At 38.6% G+C, this 22,830-nt stretch overlaps 1 long non-coding RNA gene across 1 annotated transcript in view; it reads right to left on the bottom strand.

The window, feature by feature from the left end:
* LOC138116541 (uncharacterized) overlaps window positions 1-21,207 on the bottom strand; it is a 78,848-nt gene extending 57,641 nt beyond the window's left edge. Inside the window, exon 1 of the long non-coding RNA XR_011154194.1 lies at window positions 21,066-21,207. This is a non-coding gene — a long non-coding RNA (uncharacterized lncRNA). The remainder of the gene's footprint in view (window positions 1-21,065) is intronic.
* Between the last annotated feature and the right edge of the window lie 1,623 nt (window positions 21,208-22,830).

The raw sequence follows: 22,830 nt of genomic DNA, 5'->3' as shown, positions 1-22,830 counted from the left end.
AGATATCTCTAGCTGCACAAACGAGAACAATGCAGAGCCCAGGCCCAAAAAATCTTAAATCAAAATAATTCCACAGGTCTCTCATTTCTTTAATGCAATCATACAGAGCTGAAATGGTGCACATTTAGATTAAGGCAGAGTGATAGGACAGAATATAGAGTAACATTTTAAATGACTAGGATAGATGAAAGCTTTGATAGTAAGGTCTTTTTTCTCTTAAGAATATTCACCCTTTAATATTTTCCCAAAATGGTATCAGTCTCTCCATCATTGTCCTTCTTAATCAAATACAGAAATTAAATCAGAGGCACTGATGAGGAAAACCTCAGCAGAAATGTACTTAAGCTTATTGCATACTACTTTCTGATTAGAGATCCAACATCACTTGACAGACTGAGATACATGATTGTATTTTCAATTTGGTATGACTGATATGCTTTATTTTCATTTCAATAAATGAAATTCCTATGTAAAAACTACAATGTAAACAGGAACTGAACTGCACTCCCAGGACTGCAGTTTTACAGGAAACTACGTGGGTACAATGTTAAATTTTTGTGTGTATGTGTCTTTCCTATTTATATATTTAAGTTGCTTTTTCCGTGAAAGGTCTGAATGGATTTCAAGAGTTCATGGAGAGAGAAGAAAGATGCAGATTATTCAGACAGTGGAAAATAGCTTTTGGGAACAAAGAGGATCTTTGGGTCGACTGTTTTGTTCTACTTATTATAAATAAAAGACTCATTTTAAAATACAAATAATATGGTAGAGTGATTTATCCCAGATTGCATTTGATATCTGTCTGTAGCTCTGTTTGCATCTTATTTTTGAACATCCAAAGAGGTGGTCCCAATGACGGTAGGAAGAACAATGCTCCTATACTTGAAACATTTATATTTAACTTTTCCAGAAATTGTCAATCATGCAACAAACTCTGTTGCTGTGAAAATAAAGAATCTTTGTAAGAAAATATTCTACATTTAGGAAAAAAAATTATATATATACAACTCATATGCAGAAATAAATATAGTTCCAGCATGAATTATGGCTTACAAATCCATAGTACTATGATTCCCTTCTTAATCAGTTATTCTAAGAAAGCAGTTCTCAGTGTATCATTGAATAGCTTCATCTTAATTTGGATGTTGCAAAAGAAATACTTTATGAAAATTAAGAGTTAAATGTTAATTAGTTAAAAAGTTAATTAAACTTTTTAGTTGATTAGCTGTTAGTTAATTTTCACTATGTTTTGCCTCAAGATTGACCTGCAGCATTTCACACCAAAAGACAACACATCTTACAAGAGGCCTTCCTATACTGGTCTGATCGTTTGTCCTCTGGTGAAAATGTAAATACTTAGGCCGCTAAGCAAGTAAAACTGCAGATTCTGAACTGAAAAATTTACCTTGTAATTCTGCAGCTGGAAGGAAAAATATTCCAGGCAAAAAAAAAAGCTGGACAAAAGAGATGCTTTACACTGAAACAATCTATCTGATACAGGAAGAAAATTGACCCTACTGCTTTCATGCTGTGTAAAACTTTGAGAGAGACAGCACTGAAACTTGCACAGTCACCTTGCCACCTTGATTAAGGGAAAGAGGGGAGAAGACTTTGGGGGAGCAGAAGCTTCACTCTGCTGAATGCACTCCATAGTGCAGGGTGCAAAGAGCCGCCACTGAGAGAAGCTGCCCGAGTGCATGGCACAGATTTATCCTGCTCAGAGGATGAGGAGTTTCAGCTTCCAGGGAACAGGCTCCAGGAACAGCCATCTGCTGGTGCATTTGGCCCTCACTTGTTCTTTTCCTGGTTTTCAGTCCAGGTGAGAAGTGTTTTTGCCCCTCCCTTCCCCTGGAAGGCTTGGCATCAGACACAGAGAAGGAACATGAAGCAATGCACGCAGCTGCTGTCTGGATGGCATTTTATGGGCCATACTTTGGGCAAACAGCATGAAGGCAGTTCACAAGTGTAAAATTAAAGAGATCTCTTTGTAGGAGGACTAGAAACTCACTCCACCTACCATTTCAGTCATGTATTGACAGACTGACTTCAGTGCTCCCTAGCAACACTCCCTTCCCACAACTTCCACACCTCTCCATGGCCTGTATGCACAGAGCCATAACTGGCACTTCCCCACCTCTTTCTTTGCCCAAGATTTTCCCTTCAAAGCCAAATCAGTGGGTTCTTATGTACAGGACAGCTGGTCCACGTCTGTTGCCACACTGAGCCAAATCTGCCTTTTCCACAGATCCTTCCAAGCAAACAAATGAGGGCAGCAGTAAATCCACTGGCATTGCTATCCACCTGGATACAGTTCATTGTGATGGAAAAGGCACAATGCATTGGCCAGTTGCAAAGGACAGTATCTGTGCCTGTGCATCAGATACTTCCAAGGGATGCAGAACCAAGGGCAGTACCAGAAATCCTTTCTTCCTCCCAGGTCAGAATTCCTGCCTAAAACAGTAGATAAGACTAAGTGTCCAACTTATGTTAAACTCATAAATTGTAAAAATAGCCCCTTGTGAGTCTGCTCCTCTAACTGCTTCAAGCACAGCTCACCTGGATCAAATGATTTAAAATGGCTTTTTCATAAATTCCTGGGTACATCCTTGGAAAGAGCCAATAATGGGACTGGAAGAAATTACTTGCAGTCAGGCTGTGATGAAATCAGGCCTTGGCTGTGACCCTGCAAAGCATGGCATGTGTGTGCCATTAAACCTTACATCTCAATCCCATACTGTGGCACCATTCAAAGGCTGAAACCTTTGCAGTTCTAAGAACTAATCTGCACAGATAAAAATGGAAGGGACCTATTTGCTGCCTTCTCAATAACAATAAATAATAAAACAAAAGCTACATAAAAAATGTATTGTATGAGAAGATGAAATTGTCCAACATATTAAGCACTAAATTGGGCTTGAGGAGTTTTGAATGGTGAAGAAAATGCTGCATGCAGTCCTGATTGTTACATTCCTTTTCATCAAAAGAGCTGAACCCCAAAGGTCACAACAAGGAAATATATCAATTCCAAAGTGGGTAGGGCTGAAGGACTACACATGGAGCCAGAGAAAGCTGCAAGGTGACTGCCACCCTCCAGCACTCAGCCACTTCTATAAAGGTCTGCAATGGAAACGAGCCAAAAGCACTTTTTGGACCTGCTTTGCAGGCAAACAGCTTGTCTGGAAGATGAAACTCACAACAAAAGAGCTGAAACTCCTAGGTGTAAGATTGGAAGTGTAAAATGAGTGACCCACAGTTGTGAGTCACTGAAACTCTTTGGGGGGGATTGCAAGGAAAGGGAGAGGTGCTCACATGTACATTCCCACTGTCACTTGAGCTGCTCTGCAGGTGGGGGTGATCCAAAGGGCCTCCTGAGGGAACACAGGGTGCTCCCCACACCGTGCTGGGAAGAGGCTGAGCAGCCCCTGCTCCATAAGAACCTGCAGGATTTTGAAAGCTGCCTCAGCATCATCTCACCTCAGCCCTCAGAGCCTTTGGATCTGGGCAGAAGGCAGCTGTAACTAGGGAGGATCCACTATTCCTTCTCCCAGACTTGCTCTGAAAAGCAGCTGGGATGTGAAGGGAGGACTTCAAGGCAGAGCTTAACCAGCACACTCACCTATGTACTCTGCAGAACATGCATTTTGAATTCTTGCTATGCAGATAATTGTACTCAAGTGCTAGCAGAGGAAGAATCAGAGCCTATGGAGCAGAAGAACTGGAGCCAGAGGAAACTGGGGCTGCACTCAAGAGGAAACAGGCAACATAATGAACAGGTCTCCAGAAGAAGCCAGAAATGCAACCGCTGCCCTGTGCATAACATTCCCCGGGCTGTGTAAAGCAAAAGAGTCACAGGCTCTTGATGCATTTACCCCTGCTCACCTCTAGGCGTGAAGAAAAGGGAAAGAAAGTCAGGATCATTTTCAAGGAGAGGAGGACACAAAACATCTCCCAGATCCTCCATCAAATGGGGATACATGCAGTAGTAGAAATGAGGCCAGAAGGCACAGCACATGTGCTATTCACAGATCCGTACCTTTAGACATTCCCAATGGCAACAATTCCAGCTGAGATACTGAAGATAAGAATTCACTTCTTATTTCCTTGCTGCTTTTGCTTTGGTGAGACACACTTTCTTCCCATTAAGCTATTATTTTTCTTTGAGACAAATGATTACCAGACTGCTATAGTTTAGAAATGTAACTCACCCCTCTAATATCATATCAGAAATTAAAGTTTTATGACAATGTCTCTGCAGAACAGCACTGCATTATTGGTCTGAAGAATGAAAATGTGGATTACATTCTTTTTGCTCATTGAAGCTGTCTCTCACATGCAACACAGATACTGTCAATACCATTATTAACTGCAATGACTAAAAGATAGCTAAGGATGTTTGCTGATACTTGGATGGTATTTGTTGCATTCCTAATACTCCCTGAAAAAAACCTCATAAATGACAGATTCTTCTGATTACAATCAAAGAACGAAACAAACCAAAAAAACCCTCTATATTAATATGGGTATAATTTGGAAAACATTGTTTTTTCATGGTTCAGTGATAATATCATTTTATACATCTTGTATTTTAAATCCTTTTCAGAGTGCTTACCTACTTTTTGCCTAGGGCATTAGAATACATGGCTTGATAAAAAACAAACAAGCAAACATAGCCCAGGGTGATAAACTTGAAAAAGCAGGGAATACACCATTACTAGAGCTGCATCCAGATTTTGTGATAGAATTTATTCCACTGAAGTTTGGCTCAGGGTACTGAAATAAAGTATAAGTCTTAATACTTGATGCACAAAAATCCTTTGACCTATGGGAAGACAAGATTTTGATTGCATTTGAGTTCATCTGATCTGTTTCAGAAAAAAAAAAAAAAAAAAAAAAAACAACAAACAAAAAACAACCCCTCAAAATAACTCACCCCAAACCATTTTGCACTATACGAGAGATCAATAGCAAAAAAAGATTATAGTTGCTTCAGGAGCATCAGAGCCAAGTTTATGTACGTGTTGGAAAAGATGTTTGAAAAATGCTGCAAAAAATAGTTTTACAGCACGGTAGTCACTTAGAAGAAGATCAAGATAAACCTGTGATTCAGCTTTTGAAGTTCTGCAGTGTAGGATCAGACATAAAAGAAAATAGGTCTACTTTGCAGAGAGCAGTAGGAACTAGAGGCAGCAGGCTGGCTCTGTCCTGGAGTGACTGAAACAAAAGTAAAAGGAGGAGCCCTACGCTGATGGGGGTGGGAATTCTTTTATGCCACAAGAAACTGACAAAATTAAGTGATGCAAATGAGCAAAATATCCCACAAAATAAGGCCAGGAAGCATGATTCAGAAAAGCCTTTACTCAGCTTCCCCAAGTCTCTAAACGTATCCCTTGGGTTACAGCACACCTCGTTTAAATTGGGAAATTCAATCCAGATCATTATACTATTTACTGTCTACCTTAAAATTCCAGTGTTGAGTTTCTTGGTTCTTTTAATCTGTTTCATTCTTATTAGCATTTTGTTTTCTTCATTTTTAGAATTCAAGCAGAGGTAGGATTATCTGAGCAGTGGTAAAGAAAAGGCAGTGCCTGGCAAGGGGAAGCCACGGAGTTCTGCAAGTTCTGCAGAAAGCAGAGGGCAGTAAGAAATGCCCTCAGGACTGGGGCAGACACAAAGCCAGAAAATGGCAATATTTTGGCTAAAGTTTTGATGGTTGTCATTTTAAAGTAACACATGAGACTTTAAAAAAAAAAAAATCTGAAAACTCACTTTTCTTCGATCTATTAATGAGTCAACCACCAGCTAAAGCAGAGACTGACTCTGTGACCTGCCCCATTAAATATGCCAGTGGCACACTGATGCTGGCATTTCGCAACTTGATTCTTGACTTAAATGCCCTTTTAACGTGCTCATTAGTGAAATTTTCTAATTAAAAAATGCAACAGCTAAAAAGACGCCCTCTCCTACACAAGTCACACGGAACCAACCTGAACACCTACACGGTTCATTAGCTGAACTGGCAATTTCAGATCCCAGGGCAGTTCTCCACCACTTCTTCTAACTGAAAGACTTGTAGCAGAAGTAGGCTGTTATCTTTTTTATACACCTGTCACAAAAGGCAGAGCATAATTTATTCTATGGAAATAAAGTTTTTGCTGCCTAGAAAACCTCAGGAATCCAGAGACTTGCAATAATTTGGCCATTTTTAAGAATTATGAAGGAAAAGGCTGTCATAAGACTCTCTGCCCCCTTCGAGAGTCCTTTTATCTCCTCCTTTTTTCACCCCTCAGCCACCTGCTGTGGTCCCCTGGACATGTAGTGTATCATTTGTCTTCATACTGTGTTCTATCTCACTTTTCTTGTGCCATGTTCTCACCCCACTTCATTTGAACCCCTCCCTCTTCAGCAAGGTCAGGATCCTACAGACACCAATACCATTCCCACATGTAAATTATTATGTGATCTGCAAGTGTTACCTGCATTTAAATGCATTCCCCCCCCCCCCCCCCCCCCATCTTCTTCACACATTATTTCTATAATGTGCTGATGTGCAGTTTTTCCGGGTTTATTTTGTTTGTTTGTTTGGGTTTTTACTTTGCGTTCATCCTCAGCTTGGACTGTGGCAATCTTTCACTGCTTGTGGACAGACATCAAGCTTTTCTTCTTCATAGCTCCAGAAGCCAATCCATATCACTCTTGCAACTCTCTTGCAAATTACTCTGGGGCTGAGTTAAAGCTAATTTTCTTCACATTAACTGGTATGGGGCTGTTTTTTCTCACCATGCAAATTTACTTTAACTGACAATTTAAATCAAACCAGTTTTCCTCGAGTCTGTTTTGTCTGTGACAGTAATTTGTCAGTGATCTCCCTGCATTTATCTCCACCCACGAGCTTTTTCATTTGATTTTCTCAGTCTGAGCTGAGTGAGGAGCAGGAGTGTGGCTGAGGGGCCTCCCACAGCCAGCCAAGGTCAAATCACCACAACACCTTCAGAACCTGCAGAAATTCAGCCTCAGTGAGGACTGGAATTCCAGCAAGCACAGCCAAATCCTCCTTTTGCTTCCTCACAGGCTTTGTGAGCCAAAAGATCAACACTAAATACCCTACAGAGATTGCGCTGATTACCCAGAGATGTAATGCTAATATTCAAATTATTTACCATTCATTCAACAGAAAAGGTTACTATGGGGTTCAGCTTTATATGGTTTTATATTTTATGTACAAAAAGGTCATTAAAAATGTCAGTACTTCTTGTGTTTTAAAATTTAAAGCATTACAGATGCATTTCTAGTTTAAGATGAAGTTCATATGATACAATTTGTAGCCATTTTATTAGTGCTACTGTTTGCTCAAGGTCTCTTTCTGCAGAAATACAGAAGCCACATTCGAAAACGAGTGTCAGCTTCCCTATCCCTGCCCACAGGCTTGCTCTGTGGCCTAAGGAACATGTCAGGAACACAAAACCTGCTCATTTCCGGCTCATAACCATCTTACTGAGTTGCCTGATATATCTGAATGTCAACATTCTTTTTACTCTGTCAAAAATAAAGCACTGATTAGATACATGGAATGGTGGGTGCTCAAAAAGCTCTTCAAAGACCTGGGGATCACATAATTTCCAATTCTATGGGTAATGGTGGAAATCCCATATTTTGCTACCTACAATTTTGGTGCCTTAAGATCTAAAATTTAGGTAGAGAGCAGCCTGAAGCTTGTTAGCAGCAGTTATTTTCTGTGCCAGACTATGCATTTCAAAAAGGTGCTCCTTTCCTGCAAGTGCAGGGATGCTCCTGAAATCCTGCCCTCATCCACAGCTTAAACACAGACAGGGCCTCAGGAGAGATACAACTGCACACTTGATAACCAAAGACAAAATAAAGCCATGTTTTTGATTGGAACATGAAAAAAAAAAAAGTAATCATCACTTAAATAACACAATACCTCACAACAAAGAGAATTTGTCCAGGCACAAGAATACTGAGACCCAATATCTTTCTCTGTCTGAAGGAGATTAGACCTACATCTCTGAGCATATTTGCTGTCTGGCAGTGCACAAAGTTGGAAGAGCTACCGGCACTCTCTCAGTGAAATGATGACATCTTGCTGAAAAGAACCGAAGATGTGTGAAAAAGGGAATCTGGGAACCCCAAAACTCTTTCCCTAGTTTGTATTTGAGGATAAAGCATATCAAACCCTCCCTCCTCTCTCCTCCTGCTGTGGCAGCCTCACACAGAACCACAAGTGCACACACTCAGCTCACTCTGGAGCGATTATACCCATTAGGACTTGTCAAGAATCCCTGCAGAGCACCACAGAGCTTCAGATTTCTGATTGGGCTTAAGGAGGGTTTAGGTGTTGAGCTGATCAGATGGAAGTAATTACAGCCATAAAAATGTGTAAATGCAGCCATTTTGAAAACTTTCACGTCAAAAAGAGCTGCTAATGAACTCAGACTGACTCAAGAGCTCATCGACAACTGATTGGAGCCTTTCAGGAGACAAAGCTTTGATTCAGGAGCTTCCATTTTGTCGAATTGCACTGGATCCTAAGCTAAATCCCTGTGTGCCGTGCAGAGAAACCTGGAGGCAGAATTGCTTATTCCCTGAAGGCCACAAAAAAAAGCGCGTTAAAGCCATCCCTGGTGATGAGTGCTTGACTCCCAGTCTCTCCTCACAACACTCCTATTTCTTCTAGTGAGATATGCTTGGAAAGCTCGTGCAATAACTCCTGAATTCATCCTCACCCTGCTGCAGGGAAAGATGAGCCCTCTGTGGCAGTGGCTGTGCATCTCTTTAGGCAGCTGCTTTCTGTTTTTTAGTGACATTCGCCGGGGAATTGCAAGACATGTTCCAAACACAAGCCCAGAGCAAGGCTTAGACTGGAGTCCAAGTAACCCTTCTTTAGATTAAAGTGAGTCTTGGAAGGTTTATTTGATCTACAGTAGATGTATTGATCTACAATATTTGATCTCCAAAGCCCATTGGAAAAAATGGAGGAAGGACTGTCCAAAACATGGGAAGTGCTTTGGTCTAGGCTGTGTTTTTGCTCCATTCCTTGCACATACTTTAACTTAAAAACAAGATGTGTGGTTACAAATTAAAAAGAAAAGAGAATCAGTTGTTCAGGATCTCCTGCTATCATTTCACCTCAAATCTTTTTCAAAGAACATCCTGCTTAGCTCATCAGAAATGTGACTCTGTCCTCATACATGAACATCCATCTAACATTACAGCTAAACAGGAAGGTATTTTCTTCCTATTAGTCAACCCATTTTTATTTAAATTAAAAATATTAAACATGAAAAATATGTATTTTTCTCTGAAAATACCCCAGAGGTTTCATGATTAAAATAACACTGAGTGCCACAGTCAGTAAAGTGTTTAAAAACAACCATACTCTTCACCACAGTCATCACAAAATTTGAATCCCCTGAAAAAAAGAAGAGAAACTTTGCTTTTAACCTACCTTCCCACACTTCATTTAGCTGCATTCTGAAAATTAATTCTATTCCCTGATGTGATTTTCCCTTGCCCATCCAACATTTCAAATCTACATAACTTAATCTATACACTAATGGACTCCTAATTTTCTGGGGTAGTCAACCACATAAGACACTAACACAGATCATTAAAAGAAGTGGAAAATCTAAACAAAGACATAACAATTAATTCTGTGAAGGAACAGCTCCACCACAAACCTCTGAAAAGATATTTATAGCATTGTTTTTCCAAGCAGGGTGTAATTGCAATAGCTAATTCTTCCACCAGTTTATTTTACGACTGTCACATCTTCAGTGTTTTAAAAAAACAGTCTCTAAATTTGTCCAAATTTCTAAATATTTTTTTGGATTGTCTTTCTGTTGACCAGAATTCAGGCAGATTATTCAATCAGTCTTTTGGGTTTGCTTTATTTCTGCTTAGCACCTCTGAAATTAGTTCCTAGTGGTGTTTTATTTGTCTTCAGAGACAGAATTTCATTACACTACACCATGCTGGTAAGGGCTTGGGATAGGGAAACTTCATCTATGGACAGTATCAAAATTTACAGGAAAAGCGAAGTATTGCAGTAAAACATTTCAGTCCACTCTTTGCTCAAGTAAAACACCAAAGACCTGAGAGTAACTTCTTTAAACTGCTATTATTGGCTTCTCTGTTAACAGGAAGCTGTAATTTATCAGTAGCCAATTAACTCAGAATGATCTGTCTCTTCTCAGCCACCCTCACACTATTGCACAAAGAACAGTAAATGAGTCTTGTCTGTGAGATACCTGTACACCATGACTGGCATCAGTAAGGCTTTTTTATGGGTGGGCATGAATGAACCATAATATGGGAATAAAATTGCTTATCTAAGGCTCAGTTGAAAGCTTAAAGCCACTGTTAAATCAGAGAACACAGAATGAACCAGAGAAGTGGCAATAACTATAAAATGTAATTTTACTTGAAACAGAAAATGTGTATTTGATTAACTGTAATACTCTAAAATATACAGTACAAAAATGTCAGGAGTTTTCCATTTACCAGCTAAAATCCCAGGATGAGAAGCACTTCCCCTGTTTTTGGTTGGGTTTCTTTTAATTTCTTTTTTTTTTTTTTTTGTACACAAATGCCTTGATTCATTATCTCTGGCTGCTCTCTAGGATTCACATTGGCTGAAAAATACTGCATTATCTACTCCTGGTAATCAAGGTTCTTTCCTCCTGATAAGCAATTCTGGGTAACTCATGAAATGTTATTCCTGGCAAATGGATGAACTATTTTCTTTTTTATTGCATTTCTTTGAGGCTGTCATGGTCTAGAAAGCACCATTAAGGCATGCATATAACTTAGCACCAACGAATCTGAATTGTTTTGTTTTCATTTCGCCAAGCTCAATGTATAGCCTAGATATTTACAGAGGTAAATAACATTCTTCATGAAGCACAGCAACAATTTCATCAATGCAGGACTCCCAATACAAGCAGATTACTTCACTGAATTTTAAACTTTTTAAGATAAAGTGTGTTTCCTCAAAAAACTTTCCAAACAGTGTTGTTTGGTTTTATTTTTTTTCCTGAGGGCATAGTTTCTTCAATCATTCAAACAACTATATGTGTGGTACTTCCCAATTATTTTATTCAGCATTCTTATTTCTTACCTGTGTTTTAATCAATTTCTCCCATAATTACCTATAGTGTCAGAACACATGAAATTAAAAGCCAGAATGAATGACCCTTGTAGTTAAGCAACAGTTTTATTCAGAAACTACTTTTTTGGTGCTAAATGGGTATCGGTTGGCAAAGTATAACAGTAAAGCTGAAGCCACTGTTGGTTGCCTTCAAATGTGATTGTTTTTTTCAGTGGGTGCCTCCTAGACTCTGTAGTTTTCCACAAAAAATAAAATTTACTTACAAGCACATAATTAAGTTACAAACTAATGTCCAGGTTTTAGTCTCTATCAGGTCAAAGATTTGGTCTTAACAGTGTATTCTGTCAGAACTTTACAAAAAATATGTTTTCCAAACAGCACTGGGAAAAAGGAAGAATGTGCTGAAATGTAAAACAAAAGTGTCTTTTGTTCCTTTTCTCATCTTCTTTGTTAAGGTCCTTCCAGTGCCTGTTAATTAATTGCTGTGATTGAGGTCAAGTTTGAAGATGATACGGGGTTAATTTTAGACTCTCTGGAGTGCAGACTAAGAAACTCATTACTGTTCCTGACATTGGAATGCCAAGTTAGGCAGACCTATAATATCTCAGGCTTTCATGGATACTGACCTTTCTGTAAAGAGCTGCCTTGTCCCGGGTCATGGAGGTCTGTGCTTACAGTACTTCTTAAATTTCTTTGCTTCTGTTGCCAGATTATAAATTACAAGTGAGAGCTCAGTGTTTCTAATTAGTCTGGTGTTCTCCAGGGGAGCTGGTGAATATAATGCAGCAACACATGTAACTAACTACCACTCCAAGTGCTTTTAGCAGAAAGCCAATTAAAAAGAAAACGAAAAGAAAAATTGCTCTGTGCCTACTCCCTGCTCACTACCTCGAAATTACTCAGTGAGTCTGATTGTTGGCCAGCAAGAGACTCCCTGATTGTGAGTTTATACTTGGTAAGTTCATTATGAAGGAAGTTCATAATTCATTTATAATCTGTGTTTTTATTATGAACTTTTCCTAGCAAGTCTGAAATATTTACAAGCTCCACCACTTACAAAGCGACAAGCAGTGAGGGCGACCACTTCTGACATCTTTTGTATGAGAGTGAGAAAGCAAAGAGCAACAGCTCAAGTCAGTGGCTAAAGCTTGTTGATTCCCTTGAAGATCACAGCCAATTCCTAAACTGTATTTAATAAAGGAAATATTAGCCTTTATTTAACCTAGTGGAAATAGAGAAATGAGTTGAATTATAAATCCCAATTGTAAAAATGAGATGTATCCATTTAAATCTATCAGGTCTTTTAGGCACTGGTTTGGTTTGGATTAAAAAGGGCTGCAGAAACACTGGGCAGTTTTTTTCTGAAAACTTCCCTGGCCATGCATGGAGAGTTATAAAGTTAATAAAAAGCCAATCCTAAATGAAAATAAATGGCGATGATGCAAGCTCCAGTTTATACTCTGTTCATGACAGACACTTCATGACAGAGCATTTGCAGGTCAAATCCTCCATGGCTTTTATAAAAAAGGCATCTCTTTTCATATGAATTTTCAGTGAGCAATCAAGGCATTAGTCCCTAAAACTGTCAGTGGCTTTCTCTCATTAACCTGGATTTTGTCAGAATTCAAGGTTATACAGGCAGCCCCACCATATTTCTATACAAAGTCATCTGAAACAGCCAAACTTTAATCCCATGAAATTCCTGTAGAGAGGCTCAGCAAAATACCAAAAAACAGGTGCTCAAAAGAAACTTTAAAAAAAAAAATATTGCCTTAAACTGGCTTCAAACATCTTTGTATTTAAATCAATATACTTTTTCTTTATATTTCTCTGTCTCGATGAGGACTCACATTAGAGGGGATTCAACTTGAACTCAGCAAGAGCCAATGGACCTCAGAGTACAGGTTTAGATGTATTTACAATATACTGATGGAAAAAATATAATCTAATATTACTGGTAATGAAAGAAGTAAACTGCAATTGAACTTGATTCTGCCAGTCATATTCATACCAGCAGCATATCAGCCACGAGATAATGAGGATTCTCTTCTTAAGAACTGAGGCTTGGATAATCAAATACAGAGAAATTATTTATGATTAATATAGTTGTGGTTATCCACTCAATTAATGTTCCATCATTTCCTTTGATGCTACAGTAGCTGCAGTTTAGACAGCAAGAGGTATTTGCCACTGGAAAATAAAAACATGGAAAGGAGATCCAATATTTATAAACCAAAATGATTTAAAGTCCCCGTGCTCCAACACATGCTATCCACCTCCCCAGCAAGTGCATCTGAAGCAAGCTGTCAATCTGAGATGCAATAAAACAAGGCAAAGATATTCTCTAACTTCATCTCAACTAAATTTACAGACAAACTGCCACATCAAGGCATCATCACTCCTCAACCTGTCCATTTATTAATGCCACACAGGGGACAGGGCCTTCACTGTTGCGGGCGTGACAAAGATCTTAATAGCTTTACTCCTATTGTGTGGCAAGCAGACAATATTTCTTTCAGAGCTAATCCACAGACAATATTTCTTTCAGAAATAACCCACTAGGACACTGCTCCCCTACTCCCAGCACTGCTTTTCTTCTCTGCCCACTCAAAACCCACTCTGCTGGCTGGTTTTGCATTTGTAATGTGGTTTAAGAGCAGCTTCAAGAGGTTTGAAGTCAGTTCTTTGCTTGCCTTTACTACCCACATGCTGTTTCAGTTCTTCAGGCAGTTTGGGAGTATGCTGATAGCATCAAACTTACTCTGGCTCCAGAGGCCCATCTGGGGGATGTCTGATCCAGGCAACCAGACAAAACTTGCTCTAAACTAAAGTCTAAATTGCACATGGAGGACTTTTAGGGGCCTTGTCACAAACCATTTTAACCTACTGACCTTTCCCTACAGCGTTGAACTAATTCTTAATACAGGCATTATGGCATTGAATTCCTACCAGAAACCCTCAAAACTAATCAAAAAGTTCACTTTCCCCTCATGGTCTCACCAGAGCTATGAGGATACATTGGATATTACACAGCAGAAGTTTCATTCAGTTTTACAGCCCTGCCACATTAAGCTGTGTGGAGATATGGTTTTGTTAATGCCTCTTTAGGGTCCCATAACACAACCTCTATCCCCAAAAGCCATCCTTGTCCATGTGAGTAACAGGGAGGTCACACACAGGATTTGCCTGACTGAGGATCACTTGCAGGAGTTAAATGACTCGAGCTTACCATAACTAGCATTCAGGAATATTACCTTTTTATTTAATTGCTTTTTAAAATGTTAATTAGTTCCAGTATGCAAAGTCACCAGAGAATGCAAAATTCTCATACAAGCAGTTCTGCAGGCAGAAGAACCAATTTGGATCCCATTGGTTTCCCTTTCAAAAGTAATTATTCTGCAGTTTTATTGCAAATTGCTACTTTGCAACAACAAAGCTGAGCATGTGCACTTCTTTTCAAGTGCAGTTGTGAAAACAGAACTGGGGAGAGACCATTCACAGCTGCTCAGCTCTTCATTCTGCTCACCATTTTGACGGGCAGCTGGAATTAATGGAGACTGGATGTTGGAAGCACTGCCAGTCTGCTTCCCTACTCTTATAACCAAGGAGAGCAAGGAAGGGATTTTCTGTTCCCTCTTTGTCAATTCCTACTCTTCCTGGCAACAAAATGTTGCATTCCATGGATGTATTTGTACATTGGATGCAAACATATACATAAAACTGCCTCTTATGGATTCAGATGTAAGATACCACCTGAAAAAAAAACCAGGAACCTGAAATAAAGTATGGTTTTGACTTTTAATTTTTTTCATTTTTAGCTTCAATATCAATCTCCCATGGAAACACAAGCCACCTTTTTTATTTTACACTGGAAAAATCAGGAAGGTGACTGCAGATGATTAATTTTTCTTGCAACAGGAGTTCATCCCCAGTCAATATCTTTAGCTGTGATACCTTCCCTGGTGCTGATAGCTGCTGAGAGTGAACTGATGCTGCTACCAAAAGGATTCAGTTAGCCCTCAACCTGCTCTTGGACACAGAGGTGCAAACCAGAAGCAATATCCTGCCATGGATCCCATAGGATGGACATCTCTGCCTGAGAATAACTACTGCCCTGAAGAAATATGAACTGTGGAGTGGTGAAATCTGAATCTTACCAGGCACAAAAGGAAAAAAGACTCTTTAAATGCTCCTATAACCTGCTTTTGTTGCACATCTTGTGTAAATGATTTGATATTTTTTTGTGAAATATTTTGTAAATTGCCTTAATTATGATTGGAAGTGCATTTACACAATGATTTTTTTTTTAGAGAAGACATAATTAAACCAAAGAAATCATCTCAAATAGAAAAGACTGCATCTGAACCCTGAAAACCTGTAAAACTCTTCTTACATGTCCGTAATTTGGTAGAAACTCCAAAGAACTGTTCTCCAACATAATTAAGGTCTAAGTGGGGATGTGAGGCACTGGGAACTGCAGCAAAACCAGCAGAGGTTTAAAGATAAGGAGAGCAAGGATATCTGCAGGCCCCAGGACAACAAGGACAATTCTGCCATATGTACTTGATATATTCTGCTTGCCCAAGGTTGTCCCCAGAGGCTGTGGAGTCTCCATCCTTGGACATACTTGCAAAAACCATCTGGACATGGTCCTGGACAACCAGTTCCAGGTGATCCTGCTTGAACAAGGTGGTTGGGCCCAGTGACATCCAGAGGCCCCTTCCAACCTCCATTCTTCTGTGGAATACATAGAAGGCAAAGGCCTTAATTTTAACATATGCAAATATGCCGATTACATGCCATTACTTGGTTACGAACCACATCCACTGACTTAACCATTTCCAGTCTTGTTAGTAGACTTCACTTTTTCAGTTTGCTGAATTTTTAAAGAGAAACACCTTGGGCAACAGGAACTAACAGAACATCGTGTGTTCAGAATGAAAAATGTACAGAGGGTGGGATTAAAAGTGGGTGTAGAAAAAAAATAGAATTTTAGTACACATGGTGTCAATAGCTGCCCAGCTGTAATAATTTGGGCAATCATTCTATTATCACAGATAACAGTGTAAAATAATAGTTGCCCAACTATGATTTTAGTTAGCTGTCAGTTGAGAAGTAAAAACCAGGCTAAAAAACCTCAACAAATTAGGTGAAAAGGAACTAACCTCAGCTGTACTAGAAAATATGGGTAATTTTGGGCTTTATTTTCTGTCAGTACAGCACAATCTCATTCTGATTTTTAGATCCTGCAGGAAAATTTGTTGTACTGATTTCAGAGTGCTGCAGAATGGCTACCATTTCATCATTTGTGCATACTTAGCAACTGATAAAGCTTTCCAAAAGCAAAGGGCTTATGATTAAAACTGCGATAAGAGAAAAGCATTTTCCTGAACTGGGATATCTGGGGAGATATAGGGAACATGATTATTAATCAGCAATACTTCTAATGAATCTATATTCTTTCAAGTCATTTCACGATGTTGCTTCTATAAGTTTGTAAGTCCAGAAAAAGCCTCTTTGATGTTAAACTACAGGATAGAAAAAGATGCTTTCAATGTTGCTCTAGTAAATGCTGTAAGTGCTGTACATTTCCCCTGGGAATTGTTAAGTTTTGGTTCCCTTCTCTCCATTACATTCCTTTTAAGGTACAATAGGTTCACTGATGGATGGCAAAAACGATTAGAGACACTCAAAGACTTCCCCCTTAAGAAATGAGCAGGCTAAGATTGAGATGTTTATAGATGAGACAAATAAGAGAGGACACTCCAGAACTTTTCACAGCAATGACTGTTGTAAAAGAGACAAATGGAGTGGAGGTGCTCCTATTTGTCATGTCTCATAATAGAGGAAGAATGGTTACTTCAATGGCACTGAAATGTAACAGAGAAAAGATATTTTTTTTTCCTGCCATAAACAACAGGTAGGAGTCAGGAGATTAAATTTTATTCCATTAAATTCTTTGAAGTGTCAGATTGGAAGCTGAAAATTAAAAACATGAACCTTCTGAAGTAATAGCTCAGAAAAATTAAATACTCTTCAGAGGAACTGAAAACTTGTCTTGTACTTCCATTTGCATTTAGCAAGGAAAAAAAGGAAAATTTCAAGACTGAGCATGTTTCTGAACAAGATTTTAAATGTTTTACTCAGAAGAAGGTGAAGCATTTTCATGAGAGATCTTCTTATTTGGATTTTTCTGCTCAATAAAATTTAAATTTTTACATCCTCATTTTTCAAACTTGATGCGTTCTAGGTGAAATAGCTGCCAGCCATTTTTACTCTGAGCTAGGAAAAGCTATTTCCACTACATATTTTTACAATCAAAAGAAGAAATGTAAATGGAAGGGATATAGTTTTTTGGATTAGTTAAAAAGCAGTGGCTCTAGGTCAGAAAACAATGAGGCTTCTTAAATCTTCTGTACCTGTGTCCAGTAATCAGACTAATTAGAATACTGAACTAAAACTGCTGGCTGTGTTTTTAGTTTATGCACTCCTGAATTCACTGCTCCTACATGTTGTGCTAATGTTATTTTCTTCCCCAGAGAATTAGAATTCATTTTCTAGGATGAAAAAAGGTGCAAGACACAGTGCAAGCTACTACCTGGTGAGAAGGGAGGTAAAATATGTAAAGGGTTATTAAAATTCAAGCTATATAACTCATTCACTAAACCTATTTTTCCATGCCTATATCAAATTTACTATTAAAATAAGGAAGTAACCTTAAAGATAGAAAATGCAAAATAAGCTATGGCAGCATGCAGATTCACAGTTTTTGACTGCATGAAAATTTTTGCAGTGAAAAACTCAGAACAAAACCAAAATAAATAATAATATACACATTCACATCTATCTTTTGTTTAGTGGAAAAATGAAACTTATTTAAAACTGTCCAAGCAAAATACTTTGTTTTTTCAGCCTGAATAATTTACCAGCATTTCACTGAAGATGATTTTAAATGGTCAATATAAAACAGAATTGTTTTATTTTGTGTAACAGGAAAACCATTCCCTTGGCTGGTAAAAAATAAATATATATATTTAAATAATCAATAAATAATATTTTCCAACTGTTTCAGCTGACAACCAAGCACAGAAACAAGCACTCTGCACCCAAGACTATCAATTTGCACAACAAATTTTTGATGCTCTCTAGCCCCTGTTTAATGATGTCATTAACAGCATGTTGTGCCTCTAAGTGTGCCTCCACTTTGTTTTGACTACCCTGTCATTATTAATTCATTTGGAATCTGCTGTAGTAATGCTGATCATAATGAATTCATTTTATATTAATGTGCATGTCATACTCATTATCATGGGGTTTTCCACTATAATTTTGCCTGAATGCGAATGAAACCAATTGCAAAAACAATTTGTTTGTTGTGGTAATGTATTAGGAAGGACTAACCTGTCTCCAGTTTGCACAGCACCAAGTGACATAGGATGTGTGTCCTTCACAGATTCCTTCAAAAAATGTTCTCCTAATCACATTTGAGCTGCCACAGTAATCTACAGAATTGTGGGTTGCTAATGATTGCTGGTACAGAGAGTGTGGTCTTGGCTAAAAGTTTTTCTTGTGCTTCCTAAGGTAGCATCAGTGACATCATATAAAAAAAAACATATTCTGAAACCTTCCTGAGATCGTGGCATGCATTATGGAGCTGTAGCAATTTAAATTTTATTGAGCAGAAAAATCCAAATAAGTAGTTCTCTCATGAAAAATAAGAAATTCTCTCATGCTTCGGCTTCTTCTGAGTGAAACATTTAAAATTTTGTTCAGAAACAAGCTCAGCCTTAAAATTTTCCTCTTTTTTTTTCTTACTAAACAAAAATGGAAATATAAGACAAGTTTTCAATTCCTCTGAAGGCTATTTAATTTTTCTGAGCTGTTACTTCAGACACATGTGTTCTCTTCACACAATGCAAACCCATGCTGCCATCACTAAGCACAGGGCATTGACCCTCCTGATACCTGATGTATCCATCTCCATCACATAGAAATCCAGAAAGATTTTGGTTAGGAGAGATAAATTAAGACCTCCAGCCCAACCACCTGCTCAAAGCATGGTTCACTTCAAAGCCTGACCACATCACTCAGCATCTTGCACAGCTACACTCTGAACTTCCCCAAATACAGAGAACCCATATCCTCCCAGCACTCCTGCTCGTTCAATATCAAAATTCAGCACAAAATCACAGAAAGACTCATCCCTCTTTGGGCTTCAGTTCACCTTTTTACTTTCGTTGTTCAAAAAGGTAACATCAGCAGACATATTTCCTACAGTCCACTGCCTGTGGAGTTCCACATCTACATTAAAAACCTCTTTGGTTAATAGTGGCCAAGCTTGATATGGTCTAGATTTACCATGTCCAAAAACTGGGGCTCTTCCAGATGGTCAGTGCCTCCCTCAGCAACTTCCTGGAAAAGATTTCTCTGAATCAACTCACCCTGTTATGAACACATTTAAGGTCCCAGGACCAGTGGCTTCCCTGGAAAACTCTCCCAAGGAGGCCAGGGGAACTGCACTTGTGAACACACAAGATATTCTTTTCAGCTGAAAACTTCCTAACAACTGAAGTCCTTGTGCAGACTCCGAATCTTAGTTGTGTTCATGAAAATGACAGTTTTAAACAACAGAGAGAAATAAGTTGTTAGAATTTTAAAAGAAAAATAAAGGAGATAGACTACAATTTTCAGCCCTGCTCCACTTAAACGAGTGCATTTTAGCAACAGCTGTCCTTCACAGCAAATTATTTTTGTACCAGCTATTTTTGCCACGATCTTAAATTATTTGAATTGCTGCATTTTTTTGCTCTCCCACAGAGGTTCCATTAGGACTTGACTTCTTCTACATGGAGCTGTTACAACACATAAGTGCAGGAAGGGTGAATTTACAGATAAACAGATGCCATTAACATTGGAAATTTTCCTTCAAGATAAAAGGCTCATACACTGTAATGCAAATTTGCATCATTAAACCATAGAGAATTAAATCACATTTTAGAGCTGAGTCCCTGTCCAAATTCACTGGAGAAGCTGTAGAACTTTCCTATCACAAGTAATGTAAAAATCATAGCAACAGTGTCCCAGTGTCAATGAAAAACTGGGTCCTGTTGTCCTGAACACATACAAGTGGAGGAGTACACACTCTGAATCCAAGAGTTGTGAAGACCAACAAACATCAGTTTATACAAAAAAAAAAAAAAAATTAGAAATCAGAGGTAAAGTGTAGCAGAAAAAAGACGGGGGCTTTTACAATTGAAATGTAAAATAAAATGGTGTCTTTGCTTTATCCTTACTTTGGGCACATTCCTACAGAGTAATTTCATTTTGGATGAAAACCACCTCTGCCTCCTGCTGCAAACTCACACTTTCATGTAAGGCTGATGCTTGTTTAACCTCTGGCTAACAAGCCTGTTTACTATCAATATAATCTTGATTATTACCATTTTATTTGTTGAGGAAATAAACAAGTGAGTACCTGCTCCCAGCCATACCCAACACTGCATTTCACACACAGCCCAATGTACCTCTGACATGCTTTCAGCTTCCCGGGTTCTGCAGCAAATTTTTAATCCCAGTGTAAACCAGCCTGTCCTGCACACAAGAATTACTCACACTCAAGGGCCTGACCTCTCCTGTGTCAGAGCAAGACTCTCTGACTGCAATTTTCTTAACTAGTTCAGAAGAACGTTAATAGTCAGAAAGCACAAACAAGAGTGGCAAGGAATAGACAATTCCACCTCATGGTTTGAGAATCTCAAATCTGCCACATTTCATGGTTGTTTTAGGTGATTTGTTTCCTTTTTTTTTATGTAGAAACCTTTTTTTTTTTTTTTTTAATGTGGGCCCAAGCTTGGGCATGGGGCTGTCCTCAGCCAGCACAGATTCTCAGGCAACTCAAGGAAAGGCCAAAGATTATAAGTAAAAATGTAATTCAAATTACCTTAACTCTTCTATCAGACAAGTTGCAGCCACCCTGCTTTTGTGCTGTTCCTTGACCTCTGGTGTTAGAATCCTTCAGCTGAGGCTCTGTAAATTCCTCTGTTTCCTGGTTCAAGCCAAGAGCAGCCCTGCAGTGAGCTGCAGTGATGAGTAACAGCACAGCTGTTTGTTATTCTCTGATAATTTATTTCCTTCTAGCTCTCAGCCTTTGCATAGCCCAGAGACACCCCACCTGCCCTCCACACCCCAAAGGGCAGCTCCTGCTGCCCCTACAAGGCTGAGGTGCCCCAGCCTTGGGCTGTCAGTAGGTTTCAGAAGACAAAAGCTATGACATTAGAAAACTATGGTCAGGCTTTGGCACTCACCTAAATTCTTAATGCTTCCAAATAATAAGCTGAGGAAATGAAATTATTTACTCTTCCAAAATAAGGTTTCCTTCAATTTCAGAAAGAAAACAAACAAACAAGAAACTGAATGTTTCAGCACAGGATTTGGGTATTTCAGAACACCAGAAAAGCTTTCCAGTTTCAGGGGGCCCCCACTGCATGCTGCTTAAGACATTAAAACACCACAGATAACTGCAGAAAGTTTCACAGTACAGTTTGATGCAACTTCTCAAAAATTAGGCATAATTAAATTGTTAGATCACTTTATCAAAGTTAATAAGTACTTGGATAATTTTCTGTTTTTCAAAACCATGAGTGGATGTGTTTGTAAAGCGTAAGCTGAAGTTTTGCCACAAGTAACTAAGTCCAATAGAAAGGATGATTGCTCAATTCAGAGAGTGAATTTATTTGACTTACATTATGCAGAAGGTCAGACCAAATCTTCAAAGAGGTTTCTTTTTCTCTACAAAAATCAATAATTCTATTGGCCTCCGAGGCAAACAACAAATGTGTCTGAGAAAGGCAAACACCTCTTTAACTTTTGAATTATTTATTTTAAAAATATTCTATCTTCATGTGGATGCCTCTGTGAGGCTTTTGATGTGCAGTTTCTGAAGATGTATCTTAGAAAGGAGGAAAGAAACAAGAAACAGTTCAGGAAAACTGCAATTTTGAGATCTTTCACAAGAAAATCCCTAGAATAAGAATAATAATAATAAAGAAAAACAACCTTGTGAAAGTGCTTGCATATTTCTTTTCAAGGAGGTAAGAAATTGTTAGTCCCCTAATCAACTGTCAGATTTTTAATTTAACCCTCAGAGCTGATCTCATAAAACACTGCAATACCAGTGCTGAAATCTGTGTTGAATTAATACCTGGAAGCAGAGGTCAAAGTAAAATATACTGGATTAAGTAACAAAATCAACAGAGGGCTACTCCTATTGCATGCTTAAGGTACTTTTGTTTATATAGTATGCCCAATGTCTTCCTTTTTTTCCTAAAAGAAAGGATTATAGAATTTCCTTCAGTGCTGCAGAACTTAAAATTCAGTTTAAACCCAGCTTGTTAAGGCAGGCACAGAGCCATAATTACAAGCTACACTGCTGCTTATTGTGCTGCAGCTGATTTCTCCTGGATAAATGCATGTCATACAACCTGCAGTATGCCAAATTAACATTCAAAAGACAGAACAAGAATGTTTAGTCATCAAATACATTCAGAAACAGTCCAGCACACCAGCTGTTTACTTTTAATGTTAAAATTCCTTTCTTGCCTTCTCTTGTTCTCGTCTCTTATCACTGCCTGTACCAAGCCTCCAAGGAAAATGCAGCAAAGTCTGATAATTTCTAAACCAAAAATATTAAAAATATTGCTTTTGTC

The sequence above is a fragment of the Aphelocoma coerulescens genome, chromosome 1 (assembly GCF_041296385.1).
Source record: "Aphelocoma coerulescens isolate FSJ_1873_10779 chromosome 1, UR_Acoe_1.0, whole genome shotgun sequence".
Classification (NCBI taxonomy): Eukaryota; Metazoa; Chordata; class Aves; order Passeriformes; family Corvidae; genus Aphelocoma; species Aphelocoma coerulescens.
This window is presented reverse-complemented; position numbering and strand designations above follow the sequence as displayed.